The sequence below is a fragment of the Mesoplodon mirus genome (genome assembly GCF_964341445.2).
Source record: "Mesoplodon mirus genome assembly, chromosome: 6".
NCBI lineage: Eukaryota > Metazoa > Chordata > Mammalia > Artiodactyla > Ziphiidae > Mesoplodon > Mesoplodon mirus.
Window position 1 is genome coordinate 46,793,476 of NC_138982.1, and position 18,806 is coordinate 46,812,281.

At 47.2% G+C, this 18,806-nt stretch overlaps 1 pseudogene across 1 annotated transcript; it reads left to right on the forward strand.

Moving 5' to 3' along the window:
- The first annotated feature begins 684 nt into the window (after nt 1-684).
- LOC309805948 (cytochrome P450 2J6-like) lies at nt 685-13,030 on the forward strand (annotated as a pseudogene). The gene is made up of 8 exons: nt 685-785; nt 4,874-5,030; nt 5,721-5,876; nt 6,364-6,538; nt 6,950-7,091; nt 7,883-8,067; nt 12,556-12,697; nt 12,790-13,030. The product of its transcript is annotated as a cytochrome P450 2J6-like (transcript).
- The last annotated feature ends 5,776 nt before the right edge of the window (nt 13,031-18,806 follow it).

The window sequence follows — 18,806 nt, forward strand, 5'->3', positions numbered from 1 at the left end:
TATCTCTAGTGGTCTCCATACCTCCTTATTTTTGTCTCCTCCTCTTCAGAGTGGAGGGAGAGGTAGGGGTGGGGCTACAGATAGCCCAAACCTTGCTGGAGTGGGTGTGGAGTGGAAGTGAGCATGGATTAGGCCCAGATTTGGGTAGATCTAGAGGTGGGAGGAAGCAGCCTTTTATCTGGAATCCATCACATTGCAGGGAGCAGTCTATTTCGGAGAATACCTCCTGCCTGGGGCACAGGCCCCTTGGTTGAGGCTGTGATATGCTGTCCATAGCCACTGTTTTTTCCAGGGGCCACAGAAGGGGGTCCCCCTGGATGGGGGAGAGGAGAGAAAGGAGGAGTGGAAAAGGCATCTCAGTTCTGAAGAAGAGGCTCCTGGGTGCAGCATCAGACAGGATGCAAAGCCAGACCTGGGACCAGCCTGGGCCCTGTGAAGGAGGCCTCTACAGCTGCATCAGAATCTCTGGACGCATGACTGGCTCAGGGTTTCTCACTTTTGTTTTTCTCTTGGCCTTTAGTAAACTCCCTTTTGAGTATGTTGGCTTGTCTCAGCTGAGAGGCAGCTGTGGAAAGAGAAAACTGAACTTGGAGACAGAAGACCTGGGTTAGAATTGTAGCCCTACCACTTTCTTGAGCAAATCAGTTCACCCTTGTTTTCTTCATCTGTAAAACAGAAGCAATAATGTTACGCAAAAGCTGGGTTCGCCTCCTGGTGGGTGTCGAGCCAAAAGATGCACCCAAGCCAAAGAGCAGGAGAGGAGAAGGATTTATTACTCGCAGCAGGTAAGGAGAACACTGGGATCTTTCCCAAAGCAGTTTCTCCCCAAACAGCAAAACTGGGGGCGTTTTAAGCTAAGTGTAGATGTATATTTATAAAGGGGCCTGGGCGGTCTACAGAGTCCATGCTTTAGTTGATTGAAGTCACAAGGGTCAGAAAAGGTCAACATCATCATCCCTTAGGTTCCAGTTGATCTGGTGGTTGAGCCCTTCAGGCTAATGTTTACCATGGTAACAGAACTGGGAGTCTTGACAACCGATATTACCTTTGATATTTTTACTTCTCTTGCCTGAAAACAGTTGTTTGTTTCTGCATTCTTTTGTTCCCTTAAGATCATTAGTTTTTAATGATCAAGGGCCAGCATTGTGCCCAGGCTTAGATCACAAAATGGCTTAGGCCAAAAAATGGCTTCTTTTATGTCCAGAAAGCCAGGCTTGCTTGGTTTTCTTTCTCCAGGGATCCCCTACCTTACCTGCTTATAGTAACATCCATCACAGTGTCATAGAAAGCACTGGCTTAGGAATTTGATGGGCAAATACCTCACTCAGGGCAGGTGCTCAGCCAAGACATCTTTAGTTGATTTGAGTTGTTCCTAGAGGAATAAGAGATAGGGGTCTGAGCTTTGTCTGCCCTTGGCTTAGAATTCTAAAAAGGAAACAGGGAGCCCCCATGGCCTGGGTGGTGATGGTGGCTGGAATCATAAGGGAACCATCTTTGAAGGTATGACTTGAGGGTGGGCTACCACAGGATCAGACACTGCATGGGGACTTCCCTCTAAATGGGAACCATGTGGCCTACCTCCACCATCTTGTTGGGGAGCCCACACCTCAGTGTAACACTGAGGGCCTTGGCCAAGCAATGAGGAGGGGGTTAGTGCCCTGGGACCTCCGTTCCAGGTCCTGGACCTGCCATCCCTAGAATCTGATTGCAGTCTGGCCCTGTGTGCTGTGTGTGTCTCTCTTCCAGGAGCCACATCCCACCCTCAGGAGCCAGAGGGAGGGGAGGAAGTTTGTCAAAGTTCAACACACTTAGGAATGTTGATCAGGCAAGTCTCCCATTAGGGGAATAAATTTCTGTGTCTTAAAGAAAAGGCTTAAAATGCTATATCTGATTTTGAGGAGGCTCTGAGAAACATTCCTACCTAGCCAAGACACCCAGAATGTAGCTGGACCCGAATGAAATGTGGTCAGTGGGTCACAAGACAGATGACCCTCCCATCTTTCTATCCTACGACAATCTCCCAAACCAGAGTCACCATCACAGCCACTGCCCAATTCCCTGCATCTGTGCAAAAGCCTCTACTAAAACCCTCATGCCTGCCAGCACCACCCACCCCAGCCGTCCCCAGAACACCATCCTCGTGTGCCCAAACCACCAAAACCATCTGAGTTAACTCAAAGGCTGCAACGGTGTACTAGGTTACATGTGAGATATTCCAAGGTCCCCACACTGCAGTGGGGGAGAGAAGGGGGTAAAGCAGAAGTCTAGATGTGTGTGGAAGGACCACCATGGAGGAGCTCTCATGCAGTGGACACTGGTGTGCTCACACAAGGGAAAGTGAGCCATGGGACTGGCCTGGGGGGCCACCAGGTCCTTCTGTTAGTAAGTCCACATTACCTAATGGCACCTTGGGACTCTGAGCAATCGGGTGACACTGTTGGAGAAACCCAAAGAAAGGCCCTTAGGACCTTGTCATATTGTGGAAGAGATGGAGTGGACACCCACGTAGTTAACAGAGCCACGGCAAGAACAAGGCAAGGACCACTGTGGGAGAGGGTTGGGGTCTTTGGAGGTAGTGGATAGAGACCGGTGAGGTTGGCTAGAGAAGCATTTTGAGAAGTGTAGGCTCTTAAGCAGCAATTTGAGGAAGAAGGAACATGACATGTTGGAGAGGGGAAGGCAACTTATAAAAAGCGGAAGCCAGCAGTTTTGTGGAAATTGCAGCAGTAACAGTATTTGTACCAGCGTGTATATTATCCACAAGCACTTTCATCTCACATTGTCTCAGCTCATCCTCCCAACAGTCCTGTGAGGGGAGCATCCTTGTCATCACATCCAGGTGAGAGAGGCCTTGAAGATAGTTGGAACTTCTAGAGGAGGAGACATGGAGGAAGGGCCTCCAGGCAGAGGGAACTACATGAGCAAAGGCATAGAGATGGGGAAGGACTGACTGTGTGGATGGAGAGATTAGTGCAGGGTTTCCACATGCAGAGTGAAGTCTGAGAACTATTCATCAGCTGATGGACCATTCATCATTTTTGGCCGTTATGAATGATGCTGCTATGAACACTTGTGTACACATTTTGGTGTGAACATATGCTTTCATTTCTCTTGGGTATATACCTAGGAGTGGAACCGCTGGATCATGTGCTAATTCTATGATTAACCATTTGAGGAACTGCTAGATTGTTTCCAAAGCAGCTGCACCATTTTACATTTTCTACGGGATTTCTTGCCCTCCAGCTTCTAATTGGATTTGACCAATGGGAGGCACATTACATTACAGACATCAGAGGGTAGAGCAGAGTGAGGATGAGGTATTTATTTTCTGCAGGATTGCCATAACCCAGCTGCATCTCACTACTGAAGGCCAGCGCTCTTGTCAATGATCCACCAAGAGTCACTGGTGGGTCTCCACCAAACTAAGGGCTCCAGGCTCCTCTGCTGATGTCTCTGTCCCTTGGCTTTTTAAAAAATTGTGGTAAAATATACACAATATAAAGCTCACCATTTTAATCTTTTTTTTTTTTTTTTTTTTTTTTGGCCACACCGTGCAGCTTGCAGGATCTTAGTTCCCCAACCAGGGATCCAACCTGGGCCCCCTGCAGTGCAAGCAAGGAGTCCTAACCACTGGACCGCCAGGGAATTTCCCACATTTTAATCATTTTTAAGTGTACAGTTGAGTGGCATTAAGTGCGTTCACATTGTTCTGTAGCCATCACCCTCATCCATCTCCAGAGCTTTTGCATCTATCTGAACTGAAGCTCCACGCTCGTTAATCGATGCCCCTCTCCTCTCTCAGCCTTGAGTGGGCAGGGCTCCCCCGCGTGGCTACCCTGGAGCACTGCACCGTGACTTGTGGTTCCACTAACTCCTGCCCACACACCTTTGTAAATCTCTCTTAAACTATCTTCAATTTACTCAACTTGAGTGTCCCATTTATCTCCCGCCACACCTGGTACAACAACTCTCTGAGGCAGTGCCTAAAATTATCATCACCATTGTACAAATGAGAAAACCAAGGCAGGGGGAGGCTGAATAACTTTCCCAAGGTCCTCACCTAGTAAGGGGAGAACTAGGATTTCGACTCAGCAATCTGGCTCCAAGACAGCTGAGATAAAAGCAAAGGCTACTGGGCTTCCCTGGTGGCACAGTGGTTGTGAGTCCGCCTGCCGATGCAGGGGATGCGGGTTCGTGCCCCAGTACGAGAAGATCCCACATGCCGAGGAGTGGCTGGGCCCGTGAGCCATGGCCGCTGAGCCTGCACATCCGGAGCCTGCACATCCGGAGCCTGTGCTCCGCAACGGGAGAGGCCACAACAGTGAGAGGCCCGCGTACCGCGAAAAAAAAAAAAAAAAAAAGACCTGGGTCAAGTCTCAGCTGTGCCCCTGCCAGCTCTGTGACCGGGAGAGGCAGCCTCACTCTCTGTCCCTCAGTGTGCTCATCTGTTAGATGGGGATAGTGACTGCTCTCGCCTCCCTGGGATGTGGGGGAGATTAAGTGAGCCCTACAGCCAAGAGTGCCCAGGACAGCGCCTGGCTCAGTAAATGCCCTTCCCCCCGCTTCCTCCCCTCCGGCTCCGTCCTCCCTTCCCTTCTTTATCTCCTCCTCCATTTCTTGTGGGAACTCTTAAAGGCAAAATCAGATCGACAGCTTGGGAGGAGGGCATAGCTGAGCCCACCTTGATGGCACCAGGCTCACGGACCACATGACCCCCAAATGCCCCTCGGTCAGAGCACCAGCCCCGAGCTGATTGGGAAGGCTGCCCAGGGGTCTGCTCTCCCTGCCTGAGTGAGAGCCGGGTGGCCCTGGCCTGGGAGGCTGGGGCGGGCTGCTGACTGTCCCCCAACCTGGGCCCAGGGGTCATCTGCAGCAATGGGCACACGTGGAGGCAGCAGAGACGCTTCTGCCTGGCAACGCTTCGGGAGCTAGGCCTAGGCAAGCTGGCACTGGAGCTGCAGCTGCAGGGAGAGGTGGCAGAGCTGGCCGAGGCCTTCCACCAGGAGCAGGGTAGGGAGCGGCTGGGGCAGGCCCACCCTGATCCCTCTACAACAAACACACACACTCCTGCAAGGAGGCTGAGCCCTCGGGGTGTGTGTGTGTGTGTGTGTGTGTGTGTGTATAAAGGGGTGGACCCTTTGCGGGTCCAGTAGGGGATTTGTGCTACATCAATAAATCAGGAGTTTCTGTAAGGTGGGCAAGTGGGCAGACAGAGGCCCAGGAACGTCCAGTCCATTGAGAAGCCTGAAGCCCTTCTCTACAGGTGGGGAAATGTCCTCCCTCAACATCTCAAGCCTTTTACACCACAGACCCTTTGCACATGCTGTTCCCCCTCTGGAATGTCCTAATCCACTCCCCTTCCCTCCCTGTGAGAAACCACTGCTCCTTTCAGACCTGGCTGACATCACCTGCCTAAGAAGCCCTCCCCAAATCCCAGGTACAGCTGGTCCCTGCATCCTTTGTTCCCAGTTGGGACATACCTGCCCCACATTCTAGTGTGTTTAAATGGGTCTGTCTCCCACACCTCTCCCTGCAAACCCAGCGCCTGTCACCAAGCCTGGCTCATAGAAGTTGCTCCATAAGCATTTGCTGAGTGAGTGACTGAAGACTGGGAATGAATGAGTGATGCAATGAGTGACCTTATACAGACTGGATGAACGCTCAGGGCAGCGCTCTTTTCGCCTCCTCACCCTGAGCCCTGCCCCTCTGCTCTCAGGTAGACCCTTTGGCCCTCGGGTACACATTGTCACGTCCACGGCCAGAGTCATTGGGGCCCTCGTGTTTGGTCGCCGCTTCCTCTGGAGGATCCCTTCTTCCGGGAACTGATTCAAGCCATCGACTTTGGCCTGGCCTTTGTCAGCACCATTTGGCGCAGGGTAAGCTGGCCCTCGGGGAGGCAGGTGTGCCGACCATTGGACACCTGGGGGCCCAGGGCAGGCAGGGGCCTCAGCCAGGGCATAGCAGGGAGGGTGTCAGGTAGGCAGAAGGAAGGCCATGGGGCCTGATTCTGGGTTCCTCAGCCAGCCTCTGCTCAGCAAAATGACGATTCACAGCATCAAAGTTCCTTTATTGTGGTTGAGCATGGAAGTGTGGGCAGGAAGTAAGAGACAGGTTAAACCCCCTTAAATACAGCTATCTGGGCCTGCGACATCCTAGCTGAGCCCTGGGTCCAGTCTCTGCTACTACTGCTTTCATTACTGTCTAGATTACTCTGGGAGTGTGGAGAGTTTCCAGATGACGAGCGGTCCTGGGATGCCCATGTCAGAGGTTCCAGACCACTTTGGTGCCCCCAGCACCATTCTGAGCTGCCCTGACTCAGGGTCAGCACCTGAGCAGCCCCTGGGTGGGCCTCTTCCCCCACAGCTGTATGATCTGTTCCCCTGGGCCTTCCGCCGCCTCCCAGGCCCCCACCAGAAGATGTTTAGGTACCAGAAGGCTGTGCGAGGCTATTTTTTCCCGTGAGATCAGCAGACACAAACTTAGGACACCTGAGGCCTCCAAGGACTTCATCAGCTGCTACCAGGCCCAGATCACTAAGGTGGGCCTGAAACAGCTGCAGACGGAGGGAGGGAGGGATGGAGGGGGCTGTCTTCCCAGCTGCATCTCATTTCAAGGCCACGGCCTCAGTTCCTCACCCTGGCCTCAGTTTTTCAGAGCATGCTGAAGCAGCAGCCATTTGGGTTTTTCCCTCCCTATCTTTTCCCAGGCCAGCGCTGGCTCCTGCAGACATGGGTAGGGTGGGAAGCAAGGGACCTGGCTGATGTCAGGGCAGTTCCCCCCTCAAAAGTCAGTGCAGTCCTGGGACTCAGGCCCTTCTGACCCCAGGGGAGTTCTGGTCCCACAAGTTTAGGGACAGGCCAGGCCTCAGTCAGGGAGATGCCAGGGCTCTGTGAGAGGAGAGCTTCAGACTCGGAGCTGCTCTCCCCACCACTCATCCCACACCCACCAGGCCACGGACGACCCTGTCTCCACATTCAACGAAGAAAACCTGATCCAGGTAGTGGTCGACCTGTTTCTGGGAGGCACCGACACCACGGCCACCACCCTGTGCTGGGCACTGATCTACGTGGTCCAGCATGGAGCCATCCAGGGTAAGGGGGCCATGGTTACACCCTGCTGACTGCCCCATGCCCATTACACCTGCTGTGGGCTTCTGGGCTGAAGGAACCTGTCCCCATCACTGTCTTTGGTCTGCGGCCCCAGGGGTGGGTCCTGCTCTCACTGCTGTGGTGTAGGAGTTGTTCATGGCTTTGAATCAGTTGGAGGGGCTGGGGGGTGGGGACTTCTAGTCCCACCCTGCTACTTACTGAGTGATCCTGGGTAAGTAATTCAACCACTTAGGAACAGTGTGAAATGAGGCAACATTATTTCACCCATTCAGTAATGATCCAGCACCTACTAAGTGCCAGGCCCTGTGTCAATGTCCACTCAAGATCACAAAGGAAAAAAAGGTGGCTAGAGTTCTCTCAGGGACAAACTGGCCATGACCTCAGTTCAAATCCTGGTTCCACTAGTTTTGTGACCTTCAGAAAAGTACCTGTCCTGTCACAGCCTGTTTTCTTGTCTGTAAAGTGGAGACAACTGTCCCTCCCCCATAGGACTCTTTGTATATAGAACACTTGGCACACAGTGGGTGCTCAAATCTGGGTCCTAGCCCTTCCCTCAAGTCCCCCTTGGAGGAGCAAATCCTGCAAAATCTTGTTCACAGGCTCTGCCTCGGAGAGGGACTGCCACTGCTGGGACCAGGGGTGGCTGAGTGGGGGCGGGCAACCTAGGGGCGGTGAACCTTGGCGACTGTCTCTGGGTGGGGACGAGGACGGTGGGGCGTGGTGGGGAGGTCGGGCTGTAGCCCTTCCCGGGACCCACGCGGAGCCGCCTGAAGAGAGGGTGCAGCGGGAGCTGGATGCGGTGCTGGGCACCTCCCGGGCCATCCGCTACTAGGACCGTGAGCTACTGCCCTACACCCGCGCCGTCCATGAGGTGCAGCGCCTCAGCAGTATCGTGACCGCAGGTGACTTGCGCCAGTGCGTGACCTCCACCCGTGTGCACGGCCACCCCGTGCCCAAGGTAGGTGGCCCCAGTGTGACCTCATGCCCGATCCAGTGCCTGCAGAAAGCACCCTTCGCTGGGCTGCCTGCCCAGCTCAGCCACCTGCTACAGCTTCTGCCTGTCTGCCAACTCTCAATCATCCGTCCATCCATCCATTCATCTCTATGTATGGCATTCCAGATGGAGAGTTATGATTGTGAAAGAATACACTCAATTAGGGATATTTTTAAATGTTCTGTATTGTTCAGAAGTAACCCCTGCAGACATTTTAATGCACCACTTTCCAATCTTTTTTGTCCACATATATTTTACATAGCTGTGATTATGCTGAATATATAACTCTGAATCCTTCATTTCACTTAACATATCATTCTGATTCTTCTACGTTACTCGTTCCCAAACTTCTAGGTACACCAGAATCACATGCAGGGCTTGCTAAAATGTACATTGCTGGGAGCTATTCCCAGAGTATTGGGGGTGAGGCCTGAGAATCTGCCTTTCTAACAGGTTCCCAAGTGGTGTGGATGCTTTGGGTCCCGGGACCACATTTTGAAAACCACAGTTCCACATCACTCTAAATGGCTGCATAATGTTCCACCAAATGTATGTTTTGTAATTCTTAACACTTATTGGTGAACATTTAGCCTATTTGCAATTTATGTGCCTTAGGCTTGGTCTGCATTTTGTGTTATATCCTTAGAACTGATTTCTAGTAGAAATGCCTGTCTCATTTCTTTCATTTTATAACTAGGTTAAGAGAACAAGTACTGAATAAGGAGAGATAGAGGAATAAAGTTAAATCTAACTGTTTAGGTCAAGAACAGCCACTGTATATGTACATAAAACTTTAGTCTGAGCTTCCCTGGATCAAGTCAAAAAAGGAAATCCCAATTAAGTGTGACTCTCATTATGTCATAACAGGAAGCATGCCTGTATCAGGAAAACTTTGGCTTATCACCCTTCAAGAAGTTATTATGAAGATCATCAATCATAATACCTTTTTGAGGGCCAGTGGACAATGTATTGGGTGGTGCCTTCAGTAGGATTTTAAAGATACAGAAATATTCTTTCATATGGTAGCTTCTTCTTATCTTCAACCCATTTTAAATGATGAAAGTTTAACATGAATACATTTCTGCATGGAGTTAAAAAATAGAGTTCAGGTTTGTAGCTCTCTGGTGATTCAGCTTGAAACAGGTTTCTGTGCAGGTTTCTGACATGAACTGGATCATAACATAATAATTCCTGCTCTTTGCCAAGCCTTACTGTGTGCTAAGGGCTTTGAGTCCACTATAGCATTCAGTCCTCACAATGACTGACTGCCATGCAGATCCTAGATAAAAGATATTTGTTGAATTAGTTGCCTATCTCTCTTGCTATGTAATAAATTACCCCCAAACTTAGCAACTTACAAAAACAGCACTTCTGTGGGCTAGGGATCTGGGTTTCTGTGGGTCAGGGATCTAGGTGCAGCTTAGCTGGATGCCTCTGATTCAAGGTCTCTCATGATGTTATAATGAAGTTGTTGGCTGGGGCTGCAGTCTTATCTGAAGGCTCCATGGGGAGGTTCCACTGTAAGAGCACTTGCATTGCTATCTTCAGGATTCAGTTTCTTCTGGGCTGTTGGCTGGAGGCCACCCTCAGTTCCTTAACATTGGGCCTCTACATAGGGCAGCTCAAAACATAGTGGCTGACCTCCATTAGAGAGAGCAAGTGAGAAGACAGAGGCTACAGTCTTTTTGTATCCTAGTCTCAGATGTGGTATCCCATCACTTTTGCCATATTCTATTTGCTAGAAGTGAGTCACTAGAGCCAGCTCACCCTCAAGGGGAGATGGTTTTACAGGGAGTGAATGCCAGGCATCAAGAATCATTTTGGGAGTGGGGTGTCATTTTAAAGGAAATGTAGCACAGGTGTGTAGGTGGCAAGGTTGTCATTTTAATGAAGATGAAACAGAGTCACTCATCTTGGTGCCCTATGCACAGAGGTGCGCTGTGTAAGACTTTCCTCAGAAAGGGACTTTGGCTCAGCACTGATGCTCCAGTCTGTCCCTGCTGGAAGCCTCAGTGGTACAAGGTGGTACACCATGAAAACAATGGGGATAGAAGGTATGGGGGCCCAATTTTTTCCATCATGACAATCTTTGTTCCACTCTTACAACCATGGTTCAGGGCAGACTTGACAGCAAGGGCCCTGCCAGGATGTGATTATTAAATTCTTATTAATTTGATCAGACTAGAGATTCCTGTCTCCATGCATTTTTTTCTTCATAATAACCTTGTCTTTTAGATGCTGGTGCAACTGTTATTCTTTTTTTTTTTTTTTTAACAGACAGCTTAAGAGAGCTCAAGTAACTGCCCCAAACACACAGTTAGTAAGGTACTTAACTGAGTTTCGAATTCATGTCCCTCTGATTCCAAATTTTTTGCTCTACCATACTCCCTGCCGTTCATATTGCTCCAAAAATGTCTCTTTAGGAAGGTAAATGAATCAACATGTTGGAAGGAAGTGTTTTGCATTGTCTATTGGTCTGCCAGATTGGCTAATACTGAACAGTCCTTGGCAGTATTTGGCCATCAAGTTCAGTGGTTAGACAAATGTCTCCTTAATTGTGAGGATAGGACCATGTCATCAACTCATTTTGCTGTTTTCCTGGTAGGAGCCCCCAAGCCCTGGTTGTCCAAGAGTTGTTCCAAATTAGGTCAAGTTTAAAAGGAGGGAACTAAGGTTCAGCTCTGTTTTATGTCATTTGGGATTAGAAATTTCCTTATTAATAGCCCATTTCTGCCAATTTGATTCTAGGAGGTGTTCTGTGATAAGAGCTCCAGGGAACCATTAACAGCCTAGAATCAATACTGAGCTTTTCCAACTTGGGCGAGAGATGTCTCCTGAAAGTAGAATCAAAGCTTGACAGTAGATCAATAAATGTTACAGATATTCCTAAATGGTTCTTAACCATTCCATCAGTCGAGTGACAGCGACAACAGCAATGGTCCCTAATACAGAGGTGGCACTTCAAGCCTGTCTCTCTTCAGACATTCTATTTGATTGTAAGCTCCAAGCTGCCATTTACTGGGAAGAAGTTGGGATAGAATCCCCAGGAGGTATCCAGCAGGCAGATGGCTCTATAATTTGGAGGAGAGGGAGGGTTGCCCTTGTTGTGTGCTGGGTAGGCTATGGTCTGAGCCTGTCCCACGAATTAATATAAATTAATCACTTTGCAAGGAGTCCAGAACATTACCCAGAACAGGATATAAATAATTCTGGAGGGAAAAGAGCATCTTGCCAGGAGCCTCTGCATCTGAAGGTGATTATTAAGAACTGTTGTAATGCAGAGGTTACTTCATCCCTGGCAGTGAAAATGGAGGGAAATTCCCAGGACTATAACTAGGAAACAAACAGCTCACTCAGGCAGCAGCAAGAACATGTGCTTCCCAATCCCTCTGATTAAAGCCACGGAGTAAAGAGGTCTGTGTGCCTGTCAGTCTGGATGGCTAAGGTCAGGCCCCTCCCTTAAGGCTTCAGTAAAGCAACTAAAAAAAAAAAAAAGGAAGAAGAAGAAAAAATAAAAGTGCCTTCTGAAAGTATTTACATTGTCTGAACTTCTGCATTCTTCACTGACTTCTCTTTGGTGTGCAGGCTTCAAAGTGCTGAGTTTTTAATTTTTAATTTCAAGATGCCTTTGTCAAAACTGAGAATCCTGTGGCCAGTTCTCTAGTCCCCAGAGGGGTAACCAGTTTAATTCTCTGGTGTTGGTTAATGAGCCACAGGATATAAGGCCTTCCTCAGAACACCTGGAGCTGCACCTCCCAGGTCCCGGGTCCATAGCCAACCCCATCCTGGTTCCACTTTGGCTTCCTGGTCAGCCCAGGGCCCACGTGATAAGGAGCTGAAGTCACCAACAGGAGCCTTCGGCTCCTTTCTGCTCCCATCTGTTCAGTCTGATTCTCTTTCCAGTTATTCACTTCTTTGAGGTAGAGTGAGGGCTCGGGTTAGCTTAGGGTTAGAGGTCACTCTCTCCTCTCCCTAGTCCTAAGGATTGAAGTTTTCTGTCTCTTCTTCTCTCTGCCTTGTTACTCAGTCTTTCTTTCACTTTGTCTGCCATTCCATTTCTCCTCTCTCTCTCTCTCTCTCTCTCTCTCTCTCTCTCTCACACACACACACACACACACACATACACCGCCAGTATTCATTGCCCTGTGCAGAACTTGGTCCCCTCCATTCATGCCCAGTAGCCACTGGCCCTCTTCCTAGGAGGCAGAAGCTGAGTCTCTAGCCTGGGCCAGGAGTCTTTAGGATGGAGGTGGGTGCCCCTTAGCCAGGAGAGCATAATGCCCAACAACTTCACTGATGTGAAGGCCTGTATGCTGAATCTCTTTGAGGCCCCCTGGTCCCAGGCAACTCTCCTCTGCACACCAAGTGTTCTCTGAGCTCATATCAGCCCAGCATCAGGGCTGGGTGCTGGGCCAGCTGAGCTCCCTGAGCCATACCAGCTCCTCTCTGCAGGGCACCATCACCTTGCCCAACCTGGCCTCTTTGCTCTGTGACCCTGAGTGTTGGGAGACCCCCCAACAACTCAACCCTGGCCACTTCCTGGACAAGGATGGAAACTTCCTGGTCAATGAGGCCTTCCTGCCATTCTCTGTAGGTACTGGACACAGCACTGTGTCATGGGTGGTGGGTGTGACGGGACAGGCACAGGGACAGCTGCCACCCTCTGACCTTTCCTTCTACTTCCAGGGCATTGGTGTGCCTAGGGGACCAGTTGGCTCGGATGGAGCTCTTCCTGATGTTTGCCACCCTCCTCAGGACCTTTTGGTTCCAACTGCCAGAGGGGAGCCCAGGGCTCAGGCTGGAGTACATCTTTGGGGGCACTCGGCAGCCCTGGCCCCAGAAGATCTGTGCCGTGCCCCCTCTGAACTGCCCCAACCCAGGTCCTGGAGAGGAGGGCGTGTAGCCAATGGCAGGGGGTGGGGGCGGTCTGGAGACTTGTCCCCCACAAAGACCTTCCTTAGTCTCTTTTGGCTCCTGAAAAGTTGAAGAAGAACAGAGGTTCACCAACTCAGCTGCCTGTGGTTCCCCCTAACACAGGCTCTGATAAGTGACATTGGAGAGTAGACGTATTAAGGACTCTACAAAGGTGGCTCAGTTTTGGTAGCTCAGTTCTTAGGATTTTACAAGGTTAGTTAAGAGGTTTGGCCTTGAATCACTTCACAAGATTAATCTGGAGAGTCAAGCCTCACAAGGTGGCAGCTAAACAGGCTCAGAGGGAGAGGCATTTGAGAAAAACTATAAATACAGTAATGCATCCAAATATTATCCATGCTGGCCCCTGATGGTCCCAAAACTGGGAAGCTTATTTTCTGTCCTCTCCTGCTCTCTACTGACTGGATGCGAGAAGTGCAGGTCCTTGCCAACACAGGACAGGGAAAGATCTTCCCGAGTCTCTGTATCAGGCAAAGCCAGCAAATTAGGATGCCCCAAGGTTTGAAACACCATGTCTCCAGACAAGTCTTGCTTATTAAAAAAGAATAACTTGTATTAAGGAAATTAAAATTAAAATCAAAATGAGATACCACTACACACCTATTTGAATTGCTGAAAACAAAGCCCTGAGCCCAAGTACTGGAATTCTCACACAGTGCTGATGGGAATGTAAAATGGTACAACCACACTGGAAAACAGTTTGGGAATTCCTGGTACAATTAACATTATACCATACAACCCAGCTGTCTCACTCCTGGTATTTAACTAAAAAAGATGAAACTATATGTTCACAACAAAGCATACTATCTGATTCCATTTCTGTGATATTTGAAAAGACAAAACTATAGGACATAAAACATAACTGGTGGCAAGGTCTAGGAGTAGGGTTATGGGTTGACTATAAAGGGACACAAGGGAACTTTCTGGGATGATGGAAATGTTCTGTATCTTGATTGTGGTGATGGTTACACAACTCTATGTGTTTGTCAAAAATCATTGAACTGGGGGCTTCCCTGGTGGCGCAGTGGTTGAGAGTCCGCCTGCTGATGCAGGGGACACGGGTTCGTGCCCCGGTCCAGGAAGATCCCACATGCCGCGGAGCAGCTGGGCCCGTGAGCCATGGCCACTGAGCCTGTGTGTCCGGAGCCTGTGCTCTGCAACGGGAGAGGCCACAACAGTAAGAGGCCCGCGTACCGCCAAAAAAAAAAAAAAAAATCATTGAACTGTTACTTAAAAAGGTGAATGTTATTGTGTATAAATCATATCTCAGTAAATCTGACTTCTAAGAAAGAAATGTCTTACCTTTCTCCTTTGAGTTATTTAAAAGATGTACCTATGAATTGTAAACAAATAGAACCAAGCACAGATGTAGAAAACAAACTTATGGTTACCAGGGGATAAGGGCAGGGGAAGGGATAAATTGGGAGATTGGTATTGACATATACACACTACTATATATAAAGTAGATAACTAATAAGAACCTGCTGTATAGCACAGGGAACTCTACTCAGTACTTTGTAATGGCTTGTATGGGAAAAGAATCTAAAAAAAAAGATATATGTATATGTATAACTGATTCACTTTGCTATACACCTGAAACTAACACAACATTGTAAATCAACTATACTCCAATAAAAATTAAAACAAACAAACAAAGGGTGTCACTCATCATCCCCTTATACAAAGGGTTAAGTCGCAACCCACTTACCAGTGGTAGTGTAGTCACCCATGACAATGCACTCTGAGGGGAATTCAGGATGGAAAAAACAGGACTAAACGTTCTGTATTTTGGGCATAAAGGCACCCAGATAGTTAAGATGCTTACCTCAGGAAGAATTTCAATGACCCCAGATTCTTGCATTTTCCTGTGCATAGATAGATAAGCACTAAAATCATTAACTTTGTGATTAGCAGTAACCTTTTTTATGCTTAACTACATGTATTTTCCACCAAAAAATTCATATACATACTGGCCCCTCCCCTACCTCTTTGGAGCAGTTCCTCAGGGCTCTCTGAGAGGCTGTCTCCCGAGCTACATTCCTCAGTACAGTCCCTGAATAAAACTGAAACTCACTGCTCTTGCTCTTAAATTGTGTGTTTTTTCAGTGGACAGAATGAACCAATATTTCTAATTAGTAGGATATCAGTCATCACTGTGATGAAATAAAATCCATATTTTATGGCAAGACAAGAACAAATTTAAACAAAAGTTTTCTTTGCCGGTTTGGTCCTCCACCCTCCCCTTTAGTATGTGTCGTGCATCTGCGTTAACCAGACCTCCTTAGGAGATAACCTTCCTTCTTAATCTCGTAAGGGGCCATGATGACACATGACCCACTATTCGCTTTATACGTGCAGATCTGGATTGTGTAAATTGTCAATAATACGTCATTTGATGTATATTTGTCTCAAAAACGTACATAACTGTGCTTTGACCTCTAATGGGTGGAACAGTCCTCAGAGCTTTCTGAAAGACTGTCTCCCAGGTTAGAATCCTCAGGTTGCTTCCAATAAAATTTTCCATTTCTTTCTTAGATCGACTATTAATTTTTTCATCCACAACTGCTACACTGAGCTGGGAAAATTCCAGCCAGAAATGGGGAAACTTGTATTAATTAGCCTCTGGCCTTTTTGCAAGCAAATGTACAGTTCTAGGCTTTTTTTTTTTCTTCTTTTTTAAAATTGAAGTATCGTTGACATACAATGTTTCAGGTACAGCAAAATGATTCAGTTATATATGTGTGTGTGTATATATATATATATATATATATATTCTTTTTTAGATTCTTTTGTGAAAAAAGGTTATCACATTATAGGTTATCACAAGATATTCAATATAGTTCCCTGTGCTATACAGTAGGTCCTTGTTGTTTATCTACTTTATATATAGTTGTGTATATATGTTAATCCCAAACTCCTAATTTATCCCTTCCTCCCCCTTTCCCCTTTGGTAACCATGAGTTTGTTTTCTATATCTGTGAGTCTATTTCCGTTTTGTAAATAAGTTCATTTGTATCATTTTTTTAGATTCCACATATTAGTGATATCATATATTTGTCTTTCTCTATCTGACTTCGCTTAGTATGATAATCTCTAGGTCCATCCATGTTGCTGCAAATGGCAATATTTCATTCATTTTTATGGCTGAGTAATATTCTCTTATAGGCGTTTAGAAATCTTGAAGCTTTCTCACAGACACCTCATTTTCTGTGTGGAACCATACCCAGGGCCTGGGGAGTCCAGAGTGGGGCCCTCTGGGCAAGCAGGGTCCCAGAAAGCAGCAGAAAGCTTAGGGTGCTCTTGCCTGGGTGATCCCCTCCCAGGGCTGGCAAACTCTGGTGACCCAGGCAGGCTCTAGTGTGGAGAAAATAAAGTGGGCCCTAATGCGACTACTTCTTGCCCTCACTCTCCTAATCCTCTGTCAATTCTCTCCCTGTTAGAGCCCCTGTGGTATAATAAGAAATGCATTTGGTCTCTGTCCCTTGTTCCTGGCACAAACTCCTCAAACCCTTGGAATTTCCCAAGCAACAGGAGTGCCTAAAGCCTGTTGGTCAGAAGCACGGGTGATACCCTGAATTTGTGATTGCCACCAGAAGTGGGGAATGGGAGCAGTCCTGTGGGACTTAGCCCATAACCTGTGGAATCTCCAGGTAGATCATGTCAGAATTGCTTTGTGGTGTGAAAAACATGCATTGGAGCCACTATCTCAAGCTTGCTGCACCCTCTAACACGCACCCGCACCCCCATCCAGCCTCCTGTCTTTGATCCTGCCTGGCCCCCTGCATGTTACTCCTTTCAAAGGCCAACTTTTCCAGGAAGCTTTCTTTCACATGGGCTTCGACCTTGGTTGAAATCTCAGTTTTGCTATCAATAAAACTCTTGTGTGCCTCTATTTCCTCATCTGTCAAATGGAATGATAATAGGAGTTCTCCCTTAGGACTGTTGTGAATGCCAATGTTCAGCATAAAGCCTGGTACATGATAAGCGCTCAGCTGATGTTGATGGAGATCTCTTTCCCCCATGCGCACACACACATAAGCACTAAATCTTCATTTATGGCCATAAAATGAAAATGATGATGAGAGGCGCCCTTCCCCTGTGGAGGGCTTCCACTTCAGTCTCTAATTATTATCTCACGATGATAGCTGCTATATGTTTTCATTGTTCTTGTTGTTGTTGTTTTTAAATGGGCTTCTATCTTACAGGATGCAGTACAAGCTTTGAATCAGAGGACAATGTTGTAATATACCTCATAAGCCCAAGAGTCCAGAGGTGGTAGTGGGGAGAAAAGAAAAGCCTCCTGTTATTACACCTAGTAAACTGTTCCGATAGCTTTTTTTTTTGAATTTTGAAATTTTTTTTGAATTTTTGAATTTTATTTTACTTTTTTATACAACAGGTTTTATTAGTCATCAATTTTATACACTTCAGTGTATACATGTCAATCCCAATCACCCAGTTCATCACACCACCACCCCCACCCCGCCGCTTTCCCCGCTTGGTGTCCATATGTTTGTTCTCTACATCTGTGTCTCTATTTCTGCCCTGCAAACCAGTTCATCTTTACCATTTTTCTAGGTTCCACATATATGCGTTAATATACGATATTTGTTTTTCTCTTTCTGACTTACTTCACTCTGTATGACAGTCTCTAGATCCATCCATGTCTCTACAAATGACCCAACTTCATTCCATTTTATAGCTGAGTAATATTCCACTGTATATATGTACCACATCTTCTTTATCCATTTGCCTGTCAATGGGCATTTAGGTTGCTTCCATGACCTGGCTATTGTAAATAGTGCTGCAATGAACATTGGGGTGCGTGTGTCTTTTTGAATTATGGTTTTCTCTGGGTAGATGCCCAGTAGTGGGATTGCTGGGTCATATGGTAGTTCTATTTTTAGTTTTTTAAGGAACCTCCATCTGTTCTCCATATTGGCTGTATCAATTTACATCCCCACTAACAGTGCAAGAGGGTTCCCTTTTCTCCACACCCTCTCCAGCATTTGTTTGTAGATTTTCTGATGATGCCCATTCTAACTGGTGTGAGGTGATACCTCATTGTAGTTTTGATTTGCATTTCTCTAATAATTAGTGATGTTGAGCAGCTTTTCATGTGCTTCTTGGCCATCTGTGTGTCTTCTTTGGAGAGATGTCTATTTAGGTCTTCTGCCCATTTTTGGATTGGGTTGTTTGTTTTTTTAATATTGACCTGCAAGAGCTGTTTATGTATTTTGGAGATTAGTCCTTTGTCCATTGATTCGTTTGCAAATATTTTCTCCCATTCTGAGGGTTGTCTTTTCATCTTGTTTGTAGTTTCCTTTGCTGTGCAAAAGCTTTTAAGTGTCATTAGGTCCCATTTGTTTATTTTTGGTTTTATTTCCATTACTCTAGGAGGTGGATCAAAAAAGATCTTGCTATGATTTATGTCAAAGAGTGTTCTTCCTATGCTTTCCTCTAAGAGTTTTATAGTGTCCAGTCTTACATTTAGGTCTCTAATCCATTTTGAGTTTGTTTTTGTGTATGGTGTTAGGGAGTGTTCTAATTTCATTCTTTTACATGTAGCTGTCCAGTTTTCCCAGCACCACTTATTGAACAGGCTGTCTTTCCTCCATTGTATATTCTTGCCTCCTTTACCAAAGATAAGATGACCATAGGTGCATGGGTTTATCTCTGGGCTTTCTATCCTGTTCCATTGATCTATATTTCTGTTTTTGTGTCACTACCATACTTTCTTGATTACTGTAGCTTTGTAGTATAGTCTGAAG